Source organism: Mauremys mutica, chromosome 5, assembly GCF_020497125.1.
Source record: "Mauremys mutica isolate MM-2020 ecotype Southern chromosome 5, ASM2049712v1, whole genome shotgun sequence".
NCBI classification, from domain to species: domain Eukaryota; kingdom Metazoa; phylum Chordata; order Testudines; family Geoemydidae; genus Mauremys; species Mauremys mutica.
The window spans coordinates 66,922,489-66,930,724 of NC_059076.1; the positions used below are offsets into that span (position 1 = coordinate 66,922,489).

The following is an 8,236-nucleotide window of genomic DNA, read 5'->3' on the forward strand; positions in this document are numbered from 1 at the left end:
GATGGTGGAGCTATTGTCCTGTCCCCTGTACTAGCAAATAGAGCTGGCCTTACATAGAATGGAATGCAGACCACAACCACATTTCTCCTCTGGGAATGTAGAGGCCTTGAACCTGCTGCATGAACTCCATTGGGCATTGCCTATGAGGACTGTAAAAGCAGCAAAGAATCCTGTGGCACCTTATAGACTAACAGACGTTTTGCAGCATGAGCTTTCGTGGGTGAATACCCACTTCTTCGGATGCATCGAAGAAGTGGGTATTCACCCACGAAAGCTCATGCTGCAAAACGTCTGTTAGTCTATAAGGTGCCACAGGATTCTTTGCTGCTTTTACAGAACCAGACTAACACGGCTACCCCTCTGATACTTGACACCCTATAAGGACTGAGGAAGGATCTCAGGCTATTGCCAATATGAAGATTTTCCTTGCAGAGAGATCAAGCATTTCCAATGTGGACCTATAAACTAATTATTTCCTTGAATTAATTCTTATGAAGTGCCAATTAGCTACAATAAAGGTTCTGATAATACAGTGAAAATGTTACTTATCTTGATTACTGGAAGGGTTTTAAAAGGAAATGCTAGTGAATTAGAAATTGCTCCATCTATGATTAAAAACAATTAATTTTCCAGGAGAGAAATCACCTTATTAGAAACTGAATCAGCTCACTTAATTTTGTTGTTATAAAAGAGAGATGGTTTATCCAATTATTCATTAATTGCTCTATATAATATGGTTCTCTTCAATAACTTTATCCAAAGCAGGCAGAACATCCCAGAGGTAATTTATCTTTCCAGAAAATACACATGAAGTAGTTATTCTGCACAGCTCTCTCTCCCCAGGTAATTTTGTTTCATTGTTAATCTTTAAGAAAAGCAATCTTTGTAAAATTAGAGTGGTATATTTAAGATTAAATAATTAAATTTAGTTCCTGAATCTAAAATACTTCATTTTAGTTAAACAGTATAATGCTTTATAATTCTCTAACTGCTATTAAAACAAGCTGGGAGAAAGACAAAGCTCTGTCTGATGAGAAAACAATTGGAAAACAACAATATAAACTCTTCATCATCATTGTACAGCTTCATGTCAAACAAAACATTACATGGAATGTTATGGAAGATGAATAATTTTATTGTAAAATCTGTAGTGCTCATCATTTATCAGGGAAAGATTAGTTCAGTTGCTGAACTTTATTACTACATGCATGGCAGATATGAAGTAATCTAATGTCTCCCATTATTCTTTATCTCATAGGTGCTCAGATTATGGAAAATGAAGCATCAGTGGTATGATCAGCTCTTGCTGGTGGTCTTCAGAATTAAGTATTTTCAGATTTAAGCATCTATATAAACGTTTCTGAACAGTGGCTATAAGGAGCGTGGGAATTTGATGTGATGGTATTCACTAGTTTTAGATACAAAATTTTTGGAGGTTATTCTTCACAGTATTCATCCAAATCTTGTCTCTAAATACTATGGCGTCAATTCTGCAAGGTGTTGACAACCCTTCTAGGGTGACCAGACAGCAAGTGTGAAAAATCAGGACGGAGGTGCGGGTAATAGTAGCCTATATAAGAAAAAGACCCCAAAATCGGGTCTGTCCCTATAAAATCGGGACATCTGGTCACCCTAAACCCTCTTCTTCTCCTGGCTTCAGTGCAAGACAAACCTTGTAGGATTAAGTTCTATAAGTGCAAGTTGCAATTCAATTGCTCTGGGCTTCTAGAAAACTAGACTCATTTAAAAAAAAATTGATTCACCCTGCAAATCACTAAAGCAGGATCCCACAACATTATGAGTGTTCTACCCTTTACCTGCCAGGCTTATACAAAACCTAGCTCACATGTGCCACAGTATCTACTGCTTATCTACAGAGAAATTGGTGAATTAACTAAGAAAGGAGTTTCAGACTTGACTCTGCATTTTCTTTTTGTGTAGCAAGGACTCAGATTCCTAATATTAATTGGCAGTGACTTGTGCCTCTGGAGTGTCCATATTTATTATTTAATATATTTTATAAATTTAATATATTTATTTAATAAATATGGACACTCCAGAGGAAAATTACTAGTTTGTTAGCTTTTTGTTTTGGTTTCTGGCATTCAGTGTTGGTATGTAAAGCTGAAATGAAGTCACTTGTTAAAATGGATTCTTTTTTCTTCGCTGTACTTTCTTGATATTTCAAATCCAGCAAAAGTGCAAGGGCTTAAGTTTGTAGGAAAAATAGTTTATTTTTACTATTTTAAAAACAGTTACTAGACCTCTTTCAAAATAGGCACTTTAAAGGAACAAACAGATTTCCTGGTTGTCCATCTCTTACAATTGACTACTGAAGGGCATCTTTTTAGAAATCTGTAATTTAGTAACTACATGAATTTTGCTGCAGCAGAAGTCTCCTTTGGGATTGATTGTGCTCTTACAGCTTTTACAGAAAATCAATCACATGAGTAGATTTCCAGTTTGTTTGTTTACAGAATGAAAAACTGATTGATTGTGGAAAGTGTTTAAATGTTTTAACCAATTATTTTTTGCACTCTACCAGAGGGCTGCAAGCTCCTTTATTGCCATGTTAAATACAATATTGAAAAATAATTACACTATGAGCCTAGTTGTACAGAACTGCAAAAGTTTGTTATCTCAAAAAATAATTTAGTGGAAAACAGCTTCAGAAAAACTTCCATTATTATTTATCATTCATTAAGTGCCAACAGTTCGCTTGTCACAGTCTCTGTGTCAGGCAGCTTACAGTCTAAAAATACAAAATATGAGACCTCCACCGTTGGTACTTAGGAGGGACCCTAAGGATTTGTCTGTGACTCTGGAAGGCCACTGAATCATAATTTGAACTCGTTCAAGAGGAGAGCAATATTACGCGTGAGATCAAGTGGAGTGTTTGGGGTGACTCTATCTAGGCCTCTAGTAGTTCAATGGAATGATTTGTACACCAATGCTAGACTTATCTCAGGCTATGTACACACTACAACTTAAGTTGGTAGAACTGACGTCTGTTGGGTATCAATAAGCCACTCCCCAAGCGACATAAGTTACACAAACATAATCGCCCGTGTGGACAGCCAGCACAATGTGGGCGGGAGATCTTCTCCCGTCAACATAGCTACTGCCACTAGCTGGGGCTGGAGTAATTAAGTCGCTGAGAGAGCTCTCGCCCATCAGCTTATAGCATCTGTACTAGCAGCACTACAGAGGTGCAGTTGTGCCGCTGTAAGCTCTCTCATGTAGACATAGCCTCAGTCTTGCCCAGGGACTCCCACACCAGGTGGACACAATCAGATCTAGCTCTGGGCTAGGCAACCTTGTATATTTGCAATCTGTTGCCTCACTGCCTTCCTGATCTCCCCTTGCCTCATGCTGAATTAAAACCTGACTAAAGACAACTGTTCCAACAGTAAACCTGCAGTGTCATTCTACCAGGCCCCAATTATACATGCAGAGTTGGGGTCTCATTCTCGAGCAAATCACAAATGGCAGTAACTGTAACCAGTGGCCTGGCATGACTCAGGATGGAGTAAAGAACAAGATCCCTGCTTGCTGACATCCCGTACTCCTCAGCATTAATGCCAGGGAAAAGCCAGTGGCACAATAATTGTAGTATGTTGGGCTATATATGTAAAAGCATATCAATTTTAAAATATTCTTTATTGTGTGAGCTACTAGTGATGAGTGCTCTTATTTACTTTGACATTCAAAACCTCTTACAGGCCTACTCAGCCTTCAACTGTTACAAATTTTTTGGGGGGGACAATTGACAGTTTCTGGGTGTTCACCTGTACCATAAATAACCCATATCATTTCATTGTTGTAGGGTGAAGAAAAGTGAAGTGAAGATGAACCTCTCCAAATCAAGCTGCAGTATTGACCTGGAAAACATACGATAAATGAGTTAGCTATCAGGATTTGGAGGAGGATCAATGTTTCAGATCTGCATCTTATGAATTCAAATGATGACTATGGCTGGCCAATACTGGAAAGATAGTAGACTGGTTGAATGATGTTTGTGAAAGAGCAATAAGCTCTGCAGAAGAGGACAATGTGAGAAGAACATGGATGGCACAAGATAGCGGTGATGCACAGCAGTTTCTCAAAATGAGATTGATGATCTTTTTATGCACTGTATTCAAAAAGGTTCATTATTTTAATCCCTAATTGGATTCATTTTGATAAAACCAGCATTTAAGTGTAAGTTACATCATGCAATTATATGCATGGAACCAAGGCAAACCTGAGATGACCTATTTTTCCATTTCCATTTATAGCTCATTTTGTTTGTTTGAAAATCACTGCCTAGAAATACATTGTAGCATTTAAAATTAAATCAATGGACACTGGAACATCGTGTCATTTTTGGAGTGTTTTATCATTTCTGTCGAGATTAGGCTGAATTTGCCAAGAATTAGTGCTCTCTGATCTGTTTGCTACAGATTTAATTGGGGACGTTTACAATATCATCTATTGTGATAAAAGGTAGCATTTTGAATTAGACAGAACTACTTAATGAAAGCCCTACCAAAAATGGAAAATATTTGTAGGGAAATATGCAGTATAATGTCTGATATAGGAAATAATGCAACAGCAGTGAGAGGTAGTTGGGAAAAGATGAACTGCTATAGGGTCAGAGGCCAGATGCACAATTTACTACAAGAATATATGCTTTGGAATGATAAAGACGTTCATCCACTCCTTCTAGTGCTGTAATTCAGCTAGCTGAAGCCTTTTGTAAAGCAAAAGAATTATACTTACAGAATTCAGCAAAATGCTGAAAGAGAATTTTATTCTCTCTTCTAAATCTTTTTCTCTCTCAGAGGGCTTTGACTTTGAAAGGCTCTTTTTTAAAGAGGAAGCTCTCAGTAAGCTCTATTATTTTTATTTGGGCTATGCCTTGGTTTCACATTTGAAATTAATGTTTTTATGTATTATACGAAGTACTGTTAAGTCTTTCAGATATATGTTATGCCAAACCAAACTAATTTCCTTCTTTGACAAGGTCATTGGTGGTGGATGGGGGTACGGGGAGCAGTAGATGTGATATCTTGATTTTAGTAAGGCTTTTGACACAGGACCTCCTGAATTCTAAGGAAATTCTACTCTAATCTGAAGTGTGGTTAAAGCCCATCTATATTTTTTCATGACAATAGGTCCAATAGTACAGTAAAAGCACTACACCTGGAAGTGGAATTACCCTATCAGACAATACTGATTGACAAAACAACTATTCAATATTAGCAAGCAGAGATAAGTGACACTGTGGAAAAAGGCAACCTGGAGTACCTTGTGGCAAAGTGAGTATGTGTGGAATATCCATAAGTAGGATAATAATCTTATGGTAATATTTATGCAAAGTCCTTGGAAAGTAATGACAAAAAAGGCACATTTCATGCAAATATAAGGAGAAACACACTTATTACACACTTATTTTTAGTGCAGAAGTAGAAAACAGCACATGTGCTATGAGAAAAATGTTGAATGCCTAAGTTATCACTAAGGATCATTGAAAATTGCAAATTTTCCAAAATTGCTTACAAAAAATAAATTAGTTTTTCAACGAAATACCAAAATCAAAGATTTTTGTTGTTGGCAAAAATGTTCACTTCATAAAAACAAAATATACTAAAAATAATTAGGTTTTATTGGAAAAACACCAAAACCTCAAATTTTCATTTTGGTCAAGAAAACTAGTTTTCCTGCCAAAAAAAAAAAAAGTCTGACTATTTTTTAAACCAACTTTTGTATCACACCATGCCAGTAAATTACTGGGAAGCAGTGTGGTTACAAGTGACGAGAAGCCTGGGTTCATTACTTCTCTGCCACTGGTTGAACTGCTTGACCTTGAATGAGACAGGCCCACACTTTTAAAAATATTCTTTCATTTTGGGTGCATCAATTTGTAAGTACCAAACTGAGCACCCAAAAATTGACACTCAAATTAGAAAATAACTTGGAGTACTGAGCCCTAACCACTCTGTGGTTCAATTTCACCATCTGAAGTGGGAACAATACTTAGAAAGTGACTAAAGTACTTTGAGATGCAGGGGGGAGGGAAAAGATCCTAAGATGGTGTGAACTGTCATAGCACCATTGAAATCAATGGAGCTACAACATTGTACACCAGTGGATGATCTGCCCCAAGATGAACAGTGATATTGTATATGTGCAAAGTAATATACCAATAAAATATAAACATGGATGGGGAGAGAAGTATTATTATAGCTTTCACCGAGACTCCAGTGATCTGATCTCTTGCACTACAACAGTGTTTTCATTGAGTTAATTATCCTTTTTCCAGGCTGTCAGTGGTACTGTGGAAAGTATAAGGGTCCATTTGCATGCATCATGTTGCATGGTCACTCTGTTCTGTATGACCAATGTCATAACTGACCACTTGCTACCACTTAAGTATCTTAACAGTGGTCATAGCTGGGAGGAAAAAAGGTTACAAATTAGTATTATTAATAGGGTTTGTCTTGCTCACAGTAGTACATCCTGACCAGTCTTCAAAGTGCAGAGTCAGATCTCACCTCTGCAAGTTAGCAAGAGGATGGCTTCTTGTTTCACATTTAATTATTTATATTTATTATATTTGACAGTTTTGTACTTACATTTGTTATTCTATTTTGAAGTTAGCTGAGTGACTCCAAAAATCCTTTGATGAACTGCAGTTGGTTTTTATAAAAAGCTATGTGAAAGATAAAGGAAATTCTGACTCCTCCCATTCTTCTCATTGCTACATCTGACTCAAGAAAATTGTTGGCTTTGCTGTCCAAGTTCAACCAGAGCATATGTTAATACTCTGCCAGAGCTATTTATATACTGAGATTTAACCGTTAATTTGTATTCTTCAAATCCCTTCAATTATGTCATGGTGGAAGAGTCTTTTGTTGAATGCACACAGTAAGACCTTCAGCTGCAAAGTCTCTAACCATTATAACATTGTATATGTTATCAAGAGCCATCCATACTATTTGTATCTGTTAACCTGAGTTTTGACCTACCTTTCCAAAAGAAAAATATCAGATTCTTAAAAGCGGATTTCCAGATGTAATCCTCTTTTGAGCTGCCAGTTCCAAATAAGTCTGGGTATGTAACTTCAAGATAAATCTACCTGCAGAATACGTACGCCTACTTTTTGTACTTTTTTAGGGTCAAATCCTATGTAGTCTTTACTCAAGGGCAGATTGTGCATTCCTAACACACACACTCTCATTAATGCAAGTGGACATTTTGGGAACTGACAAAATGTAGGATCAGGCTCTCAAGCCCTTATTCAGCCAGTTACTTAAGCAGGTACCTAACATTAAGCATCTGAATAGTCCCAGTCCTTACTCATGCAAAACTCCCATTAACATTTATTTGTTTTCTTTTTGTAATTATTGTGAAATAAAATACCATACTGAAAAGCAGAACCAGCTGGCAGAAGTCTCCTCGGTCACAAAGCTTGTTTTGTTTCCTTCTCAGTGAATAGTGGTGATTTTTGTCTAGACCTTAGTTTTATATTAGGGTCTAGATATTTTAAAATTAATCCTCATTGAGGCTTTTTGCTTTTATTTATGAATGGGTAATGACAAAGCAGCAGAAATCAATACAAGAGAAGAAAATTAAAACAATATTTATAAGCAGAGTATTTCTTTACAGACACGTAGATGACCTTGCCTGCAGAACCTCATTCAAACAGAATGAAACCAGCTGTTACGTTGGAAGATCAGTTCTGGTTTTGGCCATTTCCTGAAAGATTGTTTGAAATTCAGTCGGGTTCATAATTTTCCAAATTGTACAGAAGATTCAGGGGCTGCAGAGCCTTTCACCTCAGAGTTACTAGTTTTCAAACACAATCCAAGTCAGTTAGTGACAAAGGCTATGCCTACACTGCAATAAGAGACCACCAGCAGGCCCAGGTCAGCGGATGCAAGCTTGCAGGGCTATACAATTGCAGAACAGACCTTCAGGCTCCAGCCTGAGCAAAAACATATACTGCTATTTTAGCCTGCAGCTGACCCTGGCTCTGAGATGTGATGCCTTGTGGGTTTATCACGGTGTAGACAAACCCAAAGTTTGGCTCAGAACAGCTGTTCGGGGGCTTATATATGAAATGGTTAGTCTCAGACAAGTTCCTAATTGCCAGATGCCCGCATCATAATTGGTAGCCTTTGAACAACACATCATAAACCAGTAGTGGGCAACTTGTGGCCCATCAGGGTAATCCGCTGGCGGGCCGTGAGAC

The 8,236-nt window shown here is 37.4% G+C and overlaps 1 long non-coding RNA gene across 1 annotated transcript; it reads left to right on the plus strand.

Moving 5' to 3' along the window:
• Positions 1 to 398: 398 nt before the first annotated feature.
• On the plus strand, positions 399 to 4,597 carry LOC123371592. Its single transcript, XR_006579857.1, has 3 exons — positions 399 to 843; positions 1,259 to 1,401; positions 3,827 to 4,597. It is a non-coding gene; the product is annotated as an uncharacterized LOC123371592 (long non-coding RNA).
• The last annotated feature ends 3,639 nt before the right edge of the window (positions 4,598 to 8,236 follow it).